This window comes from Tursiops truncatus, chromosome 4 (assembly GCF_011762595.2).
Source record: "Tursiops truncatus isolate mTurTru1 chromosome 4, mTurTru1.mat.Y, whole genome shotgun sequence".
Taxonomy (NCBI): Eukaryota; Metazoa; Chordata; class Mammalia; order Artiodactyla; family Delphinidae; genus Tursiops; species Tursiops truncatus.
Genome location: NC_047037.1, coordinates 137,311,128 through 137,325,325, shown reverse-complemented (window position 1 = coordinate 137,325,325; position 14,198 = coordinate 137,311,128). Strand labels below are relative to the sequence as shown.

At 40.1% G+C, this 14,198-nt stretch overlaps 1 protein-coding gene across 2 annotated transcripts in view; it reads left to right on the top strand.

The window, feature by feature from the left end:
• ERG (ETS transcription factor ERG) overlaps positions 1–14,198 on the top strand; it is a 279,139-nt gene that overhangs the window by 154,934 nt on the left and 110,007 nt on the right. The gene's annotated exons all lie outside the window — the stretch shown is intronic.

Below are 14,198 nucleotides of genomic sequence, written 5' to 3'. Positions count from 1 at the left end.
CATTGGCAGGTGGACTCTCAACCACTGCGCCACCAGGGAAGCCCTAAACCTCTACCTCTTTGTATCTATATTACTGTGTATTTATGTTATGTGTTTTGTAAAGTCTATTCTGTAGCCTATTATATGTTTTTATTAATATATTTAAATTCTGTGACATTTTAATATTTATCAGAATATGAATTAAATTTTTTTCTGATTACAGAAGCAACACATATTTGTTATAGCTCAACTTTCCACAAATGTTTGACTTAAAAAGAGGCAATTATCCCGTGATTCCCAACCTCTAAACTGAGGTTTATGCCTCAGGATGTTTTCTCTGCATTTAGTAACACAAATCTGGTAATTTTTAAAACTTATTATGCCTTGAGCATTTTCTATACAGTGAATTTAGATCTCATTCTTCTTAATACTGTGTGGTCTACTATTTAGTCTCTGATTGATAGCATTCAATTTTTCTCATTTTTTTACGATTACTAAACAGGTGAACACTCTTGCACCTGTCTTTGTCTATTGTGAATATTTCTGAAAGGTGGATTTCTAGGATAGAAATTGCTAAGTCAAAAGATAAATTAACTTTCTGATAAGGTATTAATCTATATCCCTAATAAATGTGAATGAAAATGCTCTTTCCTCCACATTCTTGCCAATGTTGCAAAAATCAAAATTTTTTCATTTTTGAAAATATTCAATATGGATAGGCCCAAAATGCTGTATTTTGATTTTCTTTAATTTCTTCCTTATTTTGATTTTCTTTAATTCTTTTCATAGTTATTGGATAGTCTATATAAATAGTGAAATCTTGTGATAGTGACTTGCCTCATGCATGTTACTTAATTTTTCTAATTTAAAAAATTGTATTGACATATAATTGACATATAAGATTGTATTAGTTTTAGATGTACAACATGATGATTTGATATATGTATGTATTATGAAATGATTATCACAGTAAGTCTAGTTAATATCCATTACCACACAGTTACACACTGTTTTATCTTGGGATGAGAACTTTTAAGATTTATTCTCTTAGCAACTTTCCAATATACAACATAGTACAGTTATCTATAGTCATCATGCTGTACATTACATTCCTGGGGCTGTAAGATAAATATCTTATAATTGGGTCTCTGTGCCTTTTGATCACCTTCACCCATTTTGCCCACCCCTCTCCTGCCACCTCTGGCGACCAACAATCTGTTCTCTGTATCCATGAGTTCATTATTATTATTATTACTGTTATTCCACATATAAGTGAGATCATGCAGTATTTGTCTTTCTCTGTGTCACTTACTTTACTTAGCATAATGCCCTCAAGGTCCATCCATGCTGTTGAGAATGGCAGAATTTTATTTTTTTTTTATGACCAATATTCCATTTTATATATAAACCACATTTTCTTTATCCATTCATCTGTTGATGGGCACTTAGATTGTTTCCATGTCTTGACTATTGTTAATAATGCTGCAGTGAACAGGAGTATGCAGATACCTTTTTTGAGATAGTGATTTTGTTTCCTTGGGATAAATATCCAGAAGTGGAATTGCTGGATCTTATGGTACTTATATTTTTAATTTTTTGAGGAACCTCCATACTGCTTTTCATAGTGGCTGTACCGATTTACATTCCCACCCACAGTGCACAATGGTTCCTTTTTCTCCACATCCTTACCAACACTTGCCATTTCCTTTTCTTGTTTTTGTTTTAGATAACAGCAATTCTAACAGGTGTGAGGTGACATCTCATCATGGTTTTGATTTGCATTTCCCTAGTGATTGGTGATGTTGAGCACTTTTCAGAGCTCTTTTACATCCCATTGGTTGGGATGGCCAACAGGCACTCTTATCCATGCACCAATTATTTGTTTATGTTATGTTTTTTAGGTCAGTCCATCTCATCTAACAGTACACTTTCCAGTTGGCTTTCCAGTCTGTCATTTATACATAAAGTAAATTATATTGTAAAGCTGACCAAATTGAATTGCTCTGTTCCGATGTTTCCCAGCTGGGGTGATTCTGCCTCTACCCTCAGGGACATTTGGCAATGTCTGAAGACAGTTTGGGTTATCATAACCGAGGGTATGGAAGATGCTCCTGGTATCTGTAGATGACAAGGTATTTCCTTCATTTTGACACATTTCTTGGAATAATCTTGGAATAGTGGGCAGAGGCCAGGGATGCTAACAAACAAACATCCTGCAGTGCACAGGACAGCTCCCACAGCAAAAAGTTTTCCAGCCCCCAAATGTCCGTAGATCACAGGTTGAGAAACCCGGCAGTCTGCTCTAAATAACATTTTAGTGCCCTGTTCTTCTGTAAGTGTACCACATTACCTCTATGCTAAGGCACATATTGGTTTCCAAAAGTTGGGATGTGTCTGCAATTGATGGATAAGAAAGTGTTAATGGCTAATTTTGTTTGGCTGAAATTTTTTTTTTTCTTTCTGAGTGATACATTAAATCATGGCGTGTTTTACATCTTCTCATCCACAGTCTTATGTCGATGAAATGTGATTATGACTCTGTCTTAGTCTTTCTCTTATTTATACATATGCACCAGTCTAATTTCAGTGTAGGACTAGAAGTCTTATGTAGCATGACAGTGTAACTGCCATAGTTACAGGCATTAAAAATCAATCAATATCTAGCCTTGTATCTATAATCATTCTACTCTGTGCCTGCTTTAAGGTAAAAAGCAATATTCAATGTCTAAAACAATTTTATATTTAATTTTATGTTAAAATAGTTCCTCTTGGATTTAGTAAATAGACAATATTGGTAGAATGTTCGAATTTAGTGCAGAATGATTGATTTCTCCATTGGGGAGGTTCTGAATCATTCCTGTTTCTATTGATTTTTCCCTTTCACTTATATCGATTACTTTTAAAATTCGGGAAAATGATTGGAAATTCAAATGATTTCCATGTTAGAGAAACATTTTAGGTTGCTAGATTTTTTGCCTTAAACCGATTCTCTTACATTTACAAGCACTCTGGCTAATTCAAGGAACTCTGCACCTCCTGAGCCTTGGGAAAAGGTAACAAGACAAATATCTCCTTTTCAGTATAAATTCTCTCCTTTCAGATCTTGTTGTTAAAGGCGGTGATCACCTAACCTAAAACCTAGTCAGATGACAGCAGCACAGTTTGGTGGAGAGAGCTTTCATTTCTGGCTCTTATCAGAGAAAATCTGTATGTGTTCAGAGGGGCATGGATTTTAATGTGTACTGTCCATTCTTTTTTGCATTTATAAGTGAGAAAACAATTAACTAGTTAAAGGGTGGCAGTTTTGAGTTATTAAGAGGGATCTGGATTAGCCTCAACTTCCCTGGGTCAGTACAAGGTAGCCACTGATACTTCACATCTGGTTTTGGTTTGCAGTAACTAACAAAGAAGCCCAAGGTATGTGTAGCCCCATTGTTAGGGGTCTCCGGGCTCTTTTAAAGACAAAGAGCTTCCCACTCCAAAGGTCCTGAAATACTTTTAACTCCAATTTACAGATTAGGCCAAACCTCTTAGGTTAAGGTTCATTTAAGGCAGTCGAACAATTTCTTTGTGAACTTCCCAGTTTTCTGGCTGTTAAAGAAAATAATAAAAGAAAAAGAGCTCCCCAGTGCAAGAATTCCATAAAACAGAGAGAGGCGTGTGAGACGCATTAATGGTTTCCATTCCTGATGAAAAGCTTGAGACAGCTTTAAGTAATATGGAATCAAATATCTCAAATCCTAGCTTAGTCTGGGAGGTGAGGCTTGGATGCTTCAGCTGCCTGAGGAGAGGAACAGTGATGCTGCATCTACAAGAATTCAACGTGAGGGGTTAAAAGCAAGATAACGGACCTTCTTTAATTAAACCTCAGATGTTCGGGGAGAATTCCACTCAGGACTGCGCTTTTCCTCGTCGTCTTTTGGGGGATGAGCCCACGGCACTGTGGTTCTTGGAAACAGACCTACTGTGTGTCCCTTTGCTCATAGTAAAGCTCTCGTCCAGTGCTTCTGCAGACCCACCGTTGCCGTCTTCCAGATGGCTCTCATTATAGTCAAAAATTGACCGACGGCAGCCCGCAAGGCGTCCTGGAAGGCTTCGAGACGGCCATGGGGACAGAACCCCTGATTTCTAGGAGCTAATGTTTCAGGGAAAATAATAACAACACCTCCTAAACACTAGGGCTTTTCTTCTTAGTAACTCGAGGTAATGAATCCTCTCCCTCTGCTTCTCATTTCCCACCCCCTTTTCTGTGAAGTCACAGAGGGGGAAATTAAAGTTTTCCCATGTCTCCTTGGGAGAGTCATCTGGGGTTGATGGGCAGAGATGTTTCTAACAAATGGGAATGGGGCACCAGCAGTATGAAGCCTGGGGAGCTGCCGGCATTGGGTGTGGAGCCAGGGTGAAGGCCAGGGGCGGAACAGCAGGGGTTCCATCTCCATGGGGTCGTGACCCTGAGGCACATTACATTGAATGAGCAGAGAGAGGACGAGAGTAGGAGAGCAGAGGGAAGAGCTGTTATGTTCACAGTGTTTGTCCGTTCTCTTGGGTTAAGATGCTCTTGTGATTTCGGAATCTTTTTCCCTCCAACTAACATATAGGGTTTTTTGTTCTTTTTTTTTGAGGACTGTTTCTCTTCTTTCCTGCGTCTTCAGTGGCTGACACGATGCCGAGCGTATAATGGGTGCCAGTAAAGGTTTGATGAATGGATGAATAATCACGTAGCAAAAATATTTTCTGCTGTAACAATGCTGCAAAAGATAAAGGATCTTCTGATGGCATCCTCATTCCTTATGGCTGCTAACAAAACACTCCAAAGCTCAGTGGCTTCAAATCACAGTGATCATTTGATTACTCCTTGTGGTTCCAGGGGTTGAGTGGGCTGAGGGAGAGGCGGTTTTCGCTCAGGGTCTCTCGGGTGGTTGCTGTCAAGTGGCAGTGGAGCTGGAGTCACCTTGAAGGTTGCCTCACACTGCTGGAGGTTGGTGTTGGCTGCTGGCCTGACTGATGACCTACAAATGGCCTCTCCGTGTGCCTTGGACTTCCTCTCAGTATGGTGGTTGAGGTGTAGGAGTGGCTGTTCCCCGGAAAACCAGGTGGAAGCTGTGTCATCTTTACAGATAGCCTTGGCAGTCACACAGCTGACCTTAGGCTGTAGTCACAAGCCCACCAGCTTGGATGGGAGCAATGTCAGTGTCACCTTGTTAGATGGGATTGTGTGACAGGACATCTTACTGAACTGTCTGGGGAAACGTGATTGTCATGGGTGATACAGCAAGTGCCTAGAAATGCAATGAATCTGTCATTCAGTGCGTGTGAAGCCGGCCCGGTTGCTGAAATAGTTTAGCTGGAAATAATTTTCGTCAGAGTTCCTTTGGAAAATGGCAAGGGCTGTGGAGTACAAACGGGAGCCGTTATTTCATTCTGCAGCTCTGGTAGCTCTGCTGTGAATACAGCGTGGTGCAGGCCAAACAGAGGGCACGTACTCACTCGCTCTTCCAGTCTCTTTTTGCTTGCTCATTCATTCGGTATGTATTTATTTATGATTGAATATCTACTCACTGCCGGGTATTTAGGTCAGTTACTGAGATGGAAATCCCATAATTTATAGAGTTGGAAGATCTCTTAGAGACCCTTCGCCTTCTTCGCTCCCCAGCACCTTGATCTGGGGGAGTGGCTCAGGAAAGGCACCTCCAAAGTTGTTACCCAGGGTCCCTTGACCAAGTGTGACTTTTGGTCCCTCCTGGGCTGCCCGTTGGCACAGCCCATGCTGCCCTTCCCAGGGCTCCTGGCTCTGTAGACATCTTCATTCACTCATTCGTTCATTCATTCATTCATTCATTCAGCAAAGGCTTGCTTAGCGCCAGCACTGTGACAGAGCCCTGGGGCCCCCTGGGGGCTGCTGCTCTCATCTCAGCCTGTGGGGTGCCGGAGGGGGGCACAGAGCAGCACGCTCAGTGTGTGCCAGTTCCTCCTTGGAACAAGCCTGTAGAGTTGCTCATTGATGTGCACATGGAAAACTGGGACAGGTGAATTAGATGACTCCTTAAGTCACTAAGGAGGCTGAGGCTGAGGCCAGGCTGAGGCCCCTCTGCCCTAAGCCTAGGCCCTTGGGATCGGGGTGCTACCCTGGGCTCGTGCTCCCTGAGGGATGTCCCCAGGCTCCCCCGCCAGCGTGTGCAGGTCTATTTCACCTGCGGATGTAGGCGGTAGCCCTGCACTCACATCCTCAGTTCCCACCTGAGACAGCTTATCGTTGGCAGTTAGGATTGTGGGAGCTGGCTGTGCTCTCCTCAGCTGCTGATGCCCAGTATCTGGAGCTGGGTCAGTGTGAAGCTGGATGAGGGGTCCCCTGCTCTTACAGTTTTCAACGCCTCGTCCCGCTGCTCTGCGCCATTTATGTGCCCAAGTCAAAGTTGTTGTTCCCTTTAAAAATCACAGACGGAGGGCTTCCCTGGTGGTGCAGTGGTTGAGAGTCCGCCTGCCGATGCAGGAGACGCGGGTTCGTGCCCCGGTCTGGGAAGATCCCACGTGCCGCGGGGCGGCTGGGTCCGTGAGCCATGGCCGCTGAGCCTGCGCGTCCGGAGCCTGTGCTCCGCAGTGGGAGAGGCCACAACAGTGAGAGGCCCGCGTACCGCAAAAAAAAAAAAAAAAAAATCACAGACGGACAGATGAAATACTGCCTTAATTATCCTTCCGTAGAACACACTGCATATGAACCTCTGCTCCACTGGCAGGCCGAGAGGAAAATCCATGGTCAACTGCAGTTACAGGGGCCTCTTCAGATGTCTGTGGGAGCCATCCCCACGCAGCCCCCCTCTGGGCAGCCAGGAGCACAAACAACCCTCATCTACTGCCCTCATTCTTCCTTGGTATATAGGAGCCAAAGTGGAAGAAGAAAAAGGAAATTCTACAGATATGTTTAAGTACAAGTGAAGACAAAAAGAGGAAAGTTGCAAAATCAGTTAATTTTTTTGGTTTTGCAGATATTTCCAAGACACTGCATTTTGCTTTAAGTGTGTTTTTAATGACCTGAAAGTCAGTGTAATTGCATAATAGGGTTATTTTCAAGAAAACTCTCGTATTTAGTTTTAAAGCTTATTTTATTTCAACTCTATTTATATATACCTTCATATTGTATATCATTTTGATAAGTGTTGTATCATAAGCATATCCCAAGAGACTACGGTTTCTTTTTTTAAATAAAGGAAGGGACCACAAAGTCTCTCTCACATGTTACAGTATAATCCGTACCCCTCCTATAGTTCTCATGTCTGGAAAGGGTATACTAATATCTGAGTTCAGGCAAAGTGCTTAACCCTGAAACCAGAAAATAAATGCACTCAAAACTTACCATTTACTTGATGAAACTTGCACTGGGAACATATTCAGCCCTTTAGAATTACTGTGAAATAGAATATTTTTCAGAGTTTGAAATTATTTATAGTGATGTAGAACAATTATACAATTTCCATAGTCAAATCTCACCCAGAATGATGCCATTAGTCCTATGTGCAGATCTTTTTTTTTTTTTTTTTTTTTGGCCGCGTCGGTGGGACTTGTGGGATCTTAGCTCCCCGACGGGGAGTTGAACCCGTGCCCTCGGAGTGAAAGGGCGGGGGTTGGGGAATTCCGTCTTATGTGCAGATGCGTATACTTTATATTTCCTTATGTTCCATAATAATGAAAAATTTTTAATTTTCAAAAATGTTCTACATTTTGAATGTTGGACTTTGATTTTAGTGGATAAATGAGACAACTTTGTAGGATAATATCAATTCAAGAAACGTAGAGGCAAGAATTATGCATACTCCTCTCCCCTCTAAGGACCTTTTAGAGGGACATTTAGCGCCCTCTAGTGACAACAATCAAGCAGTTCAAAAAGAAATTCCCTGCAAAGCTTACTTCTGGTTTCCAGCTAGCAAATAAACAAAGCACTTTAGTTTTTTGGTCTTGAGGCAGGATTATTTTTGTAGCTGTAATAAAGGGTAAAATAGTATCCTCTAGGCAAACCGCCGCTTCTCTTCTGGCCTGTCATTGACAATACATCCAGAAAGAACATTTCCACTTGTCCCCGGAGACTGCAACTTTCCCCAAATTATGTGCTGAGATTTGTGTTGGGATCAGATGCAACCTATGAATTAACCTGCATCATAGTTTTGAGTACATTCAGTGTATTTAAATAGAAGTAAACAAATTTTCTTTCCATGAGGGTGAACTGGAAAAAAACTGGCCTGTACTCTGTACCTCCAAGAGGGAACAGTTCTGTACCTCACTTTGCAGAGGGAGAGGATACAATATAGAGAGGGTGCATGTAGAGGGGATGCGATGCAGAGAAGGAGCACAGTGCAGAGAGGGTACAGTGCAGGGAGAATACAGCCTAGCGGGGCTGCCACAGTGAGACAGACCCTGTTTCACATACCTGCCTTCAAGGTGTTGGCCTAGGACCAAGTTAAGTCTGCAGGTTGCCTGATTACACTCATGCAGATCTAAATGCGTTATTTACGGCACAGCACTTTGTTCCTTGGCTTCCTTTCTGATTCCAATTGCGATAGAAATATATCAGCAAAAACATAAACAAATTAAGTGATGTGGAAAGAAAGGCCATCTCAATCTGAAACTAAAACGCCTTTATAAACAGACTGAGCAATTATGGAATGCAGGCTTCTCTGTAAATTTCCATTAATTGTGTGACATTATGGTGCGATTTGAATGCTGTTTCTTTGAGAAATAGTATATAATTTCTTTAAGAAATAATTTACAAAATCTTACAGATCAAGACAAAAATAAATGCTGATGCCCAGTATCTTATAAGTGAGACTGACACACTTAAAAAAAAAAACATTTAAAAATCTAACTAGTGATCAAAATCTAACTTAATGTCAGTAGCTCCAGATAACTTCTCGGGGTGGCCAGGGGTGATAGCTGAGGATAGTCATTGGGACACAGAACCCTAGATCTGAGTAGCGGGCAGAGGAACAGGACAGCCATTAGGCAGAGGGCCATGTGCCTTTGTGGGCCTTCCAGTTATGTGACATGGGTGCTAGACTGTCCTGTAGTGAACCAGTGGCAATCTGATGACTATAACATTTATACTAATTTATGCCCCAGTTAGATGGATGAAGACCTTGAAATGTACTTAATGGTTCACAAATTATATATAGAAACATGATCTTTGAAAAAGGAAATTTAAATCTTCCTTTATACTAAATTAGTGTGTCAAAATAAGTACTCTTGTTTCTTTCGTCTTTGCTTTTTAATTAAAAATTTTTTTTTTTAGCCACGAGTATTAAGTTGACATACTTTGGGTTCCTGTTATGGGTTTTAATACTCCCGCATTTTTAGAGCCATTGGGTAAGAGGCAAAGTTGGCAAAATGTGAGGATATAGGTGATGCTTATGAAATCGTGTGCACTGAAATCATTGCTCCATCTGAGCCTATAGAACTGAACTTGACACATGCTTCCAAATTAAGCAACTTGGTGTTGAGAAGTCGAGGATTTAGTGTGTGATAACAATTTCCTTGTTTTAGACTAGTTCAAATGCACCAAGACGCTGAAGAATATATTAACCACTTAGAGAAAGTGTTGAAACAGTAGTTATTTAAATTGTAATTGGATTATTTCTTCATGAGCGGCTGGAGGGTATGCCACACACACACAGAGTCTTACCCAATGGAGTGAAACAGTCCTCATGAAGTCCGCTTTGAATAGAAAAATGGTCCTTAACCAGTATAAGATGGGTGACCTTGGGGGCTAAGAGTGCCTTATGCTCCCTGTGTTCTCAGGCAAATCCTCCAATTGATAGAGATGGAAAAGTTCCACTGGGTGATGGAGTTTTCCGTTGTGGGGACAGCTCCAGATGCTTAATCCTTATCTACAATCTCAGGCGTGCCCCTGCCAAAAATCCTTTGGACATCCTTCTTGCCGGGCTCTCTTGAATAATCCAAACATTACACATTTTAAGATTCATGTATCATCCTAGGGACAATAAATATACAGCACTTTTATCCTATTGTTTTGCCCATAAAGAGTCTGCGGTTCATGGATTGGTCCCATGCCCTGCAGTTTTATGTGTGCGGAATTTGAGTTGCCGAACAGAGACTTCATGAATGCTGAGACACCCAGGGACTGGACAGAGTCCTGTCATCCTTGTTTCCTTGTGCCCACCAGAGCTCTGAGTGGGCATGGAAAAGGCACTCATTGACTGGAGGGAATAATGCTGGGGAGGTGACCGTTACAGAGCACATGAGTGTCTGCAGGGTTTCCTTAGTGAAATTAATCAAAAAGAGCTACTCTTGTAGATGTTTATAAAAGAATATGCATTTTGGTACACACACATATAGAGTTTGACAAATAGGTATCGTGTGCTGCATGTTATACAGGTATTTAGAAAAAAAATAGAACATTGCATGTTGCTTATATAACTTTTTCATTACAATGTAACATGTTTATTGTAAGTTTTTTAAAGAAAGACATCTATGAGAAACTTTTATTTAACACTATGTTATAAAAAATTTAGAACTCAAAGGAGTGCAAATGATACAATGAACACTCATGTAAGTTATGATTGAGATTTGACAATTGTACAATTTTGTCATATTTGCATTGTTATTTTTCATGAATTCTTTCAAATAAATTACAGAAATTATTACCTTTTCATCTTCAATACTTTGGAACGCAGCTCTAAGTAGTAAGGACGTTTTCCTACAAAGTATTCTTAAAGCTATAAATAGTTAACAATAAATCTATAATATGATGTAACAATCATTATATATTCAGATTTCTCTAGCATCCCTGGAAAAGCCTTTGACTTCTAATTTGTTCATATCAGTATCTAATTGTAGACCATCATTTGCATTTGGGCTTTGGGTTTCTTAAGTTCCATTGAATCTAGAACTCTCCTTCCCTCTTCCCCACTTTTTTTTTCATAATATTGGCTTGCTGAACATATGAAACAATATGTTCTACATATTTTGTAGAATAGGTGAGTAAATTTTATTCTATTTTACTATTTATTTATTTTTATTGAAGTTATTGTAACTGTTTTTAAAATATAGATGAACCAAAGGGGAAAGGGGGAAAAACAAAAAAGATTCTCTACTATTAGTATTGTAGTATGTAGCTGACTAATATTTCTGTTTTGCCTTTTTATTTTTAACAAAATGAGTCTGTGATATAATTCTCCTTTATGACCTCAGTTTTAAATTACCGGACATCGTACCATAATCTTCCATACCACTAAGTATTCATCTACTACATCATTTTCCTGCAGTATTTTCAGTGATGATAAGTATGTCATTGTATGGATGTTGAATACAGGGATCAATCAGTCAATCATGAGTGAATCTTCTGTTGTGTCTCCAATTAAGATTCTGGCTCAGTATCTCTTTGCTACACTCATATATGATTTTTAGAACTATGTTGCCTTCACCCAAAAGTGTTCTCAACCCTTGACCTTCCTCTGTAGATCCCACACAGAGAAGTTAGTAGGAGAAGACGGATGAGCATTTGTTGACTCCAGAAAATGGGAAGCTGTGGATTTAGGAGAAATAAATGACAGTGCTCCTTTTATAGTTATGGTAATGGTAGAGTCTATTTTACACTCTTTCCTTTTTCATTTGGAGTAAGGTATGAACAGGCTTTTGAAGGGCTTTGGTAAATTCATGGGTCATGGGTCCCTGATGGATAAGTACAGAATGGAAACGTGTAGTTTATTCACACATATGCCGGGGGTGCCACACTGTTCCAGCATGGTGTTTACTGAGTTCCAAGGAGGGTGGAAAAGGACCCTGTCTTGACAGATTCATGGCAGGATGACCCAGGTGGAGGCTACCTGCAGTTGCCCCGAAATGGGTCTGCATAGTGACCTGAGGGTGGCTTCCCCCAAGGAGGCGTGGTGTCTCGTTGGAAGGGCAGCCCGGTCCTTAGGCTGCTGAGTGATCTAGTGCTGAGGCCGTTTGATGGCAGAGGTTTGGATGTGGGTGACGGGAGCATAGATGATTTCCCCCAGAATGATGTTTGGGAAATGATTTCTGCATTACTAAATATATTCTAATTAATAGATATGCCTTGTGCTGTCAATAGCCAATTGAAGTTTGTTCGTTTTTTTAGAACTTTGCATTAAATAGTCAGAGGATACTGAACTGGGATGCTATTATGCCATTCTAGACATCAGGAATAATTCTCTCAGAAGATGATAGACATCAGTCAGCATTTGTCATTAGAAATGAGGAAGATTTGCCTTTTAAATTTTGTAACTGGGTTTACAACTCATTATCTCAAAACTGGATTTTTATTACATCACTTTGTGTTATATGCATTTTCAGAATTAGACACAATGAAACTTATGGATAGAATCTTCAGGAAATAAATCAAAGAGTAGCATAGAGTTTTCTGTTTGTAAGTTCCAAGCAAGTACATTAGTCTAACAGAATTTTATTAAAGAATAAAATATGGGTGTATATACATATATATGCATTAGACATAAGTAAGAGAGACAGAGAGAGAGAAGGCAAAGCAAATGATGTAAATTACCAAAGTTGGAGGAACTGGTGAAGGATATTAGGAGTTCTTTGTATTATCTTGTAACTTTTCTATAAGTTTCATTCTTTCTGTTTTCTTTTTTATTTTATTGAAGTATAGTTGATTTACAATGTTGTGTTTATTTCTGCTGTATAGCACAGTGACTCTGTTATACATATATATATTATTTTTCATATTCTTTTCCATTATGGTTTATCACAGGATATTGAATATAGTTCCCTGTGCTATACAGTAGGACTATTATCCTATATATAATAGTTTGCATCTGCTAATCCCAAACTCCCAATCCTTCCCTCTCCCACACCCCTCCCCCTTGGCAACCACAAGTCTGTTCTCTATGTCTGTGAGTCTGTTTCTGTTTCGTAGATATGTTCATTTGTATCGTATTTTGTTTTATTGCTTTCTTTTTTTTTAATTAAAATGAGCTTTTTAAAAAAATTTTTATTGGTGTGTCTTATTTTATATTCCACATATAAGTGATATCATATGGTATTTGAAGTTTGATGTCATTTCTAAATAAAGAGTTAAAAAAATGTTACCGTTCGCTGATTTGAATTAGACAAGAACCAAGGAGTTCAGGGCAGACCCTCAACGAAGAATTAGATCTCCATAAAATTGTTGATGCTTTCCTGCTGCAGAGGACAAGGGCTGTGTCAGAAACCAGGCGGCAGTGGTGAGATGGGACCGCACAGAACTTTCTTCCATGGCTATATTTTTTTAGCAAGGGGTCACCCTACTTAAGGCTGCTCTTTGAGAAATTCATAATAGAACACTGCTTATTAGGGTACTACAGTTCACATTTGAAATTGATGCTTCTTAGGAGAGTAAAAAATAAGGAATCTCAGTGGAGCTGAAAGAACGCTTTTCCCAGCACTCCTGAATCCTAGTGGAAGCTGCCCAGATAAAACAACTCAGTACTTTGAAATTTTAGGGGAAACACAATTTGAATCAGCCTGCCATCTCATTTATTGTTTGGAGATGAAAAGAGCGGAAATGAACATCCCCTCAAAATGTAGATGCTGAGAATTTGTCAGGTTCTGATTTTTACATGAGATTTCTTATAGTTTCTCTTTCTTTCGTTTTCCTTTTCCCCCCTCTGTTTGTTTCTTTCTCTTTGTTCGTTTCCTTTCCTCTTTTCTTTCTTTCTTTCTCTCTTTCTTTCCTCTCTCCGCCCACTTCTCTCTCTCTCTCTTTCTTTTCTCCTTCTCCTTTCCTTTCTCCCCTTCCTTCTCCTCATGTTTCCTTCTCCTTCACCTATCATAAGGGGAAATCTTGGGATCAGTGAAAGATATAGAAGCTTGGGCTCATTTCTAGAGCTCTGATGTAGACAGGCCTAAGTCCCAGTGAAATCAATTCACTGACTGCCTCTGAAACCAGGAGCTGCTGGATGACTCAGGGTTTGGTCTATTGTGTTCTGCGGGTCCCCTATGGAGACCACACCTCTTTACTGGCCCAACTTTAGTGTAGCTAGATTCAAAGCAAAATGTTGTTTCTTCCAGAGAACAAGTAATTTCCTGAAAATGAGTAATTAAAAGGCCTGAAATCCTCTAAGGAATGTTCAGGCCTACAATTAGCTGTATTTCCTCTGAGTGGAAAACAGACGTGTGGCCCTGAACTTACAGCTCAGATTTTAAAACACTTAATGAGGACGTGGCATCTCTGTGTAGCCAAGAGTTCT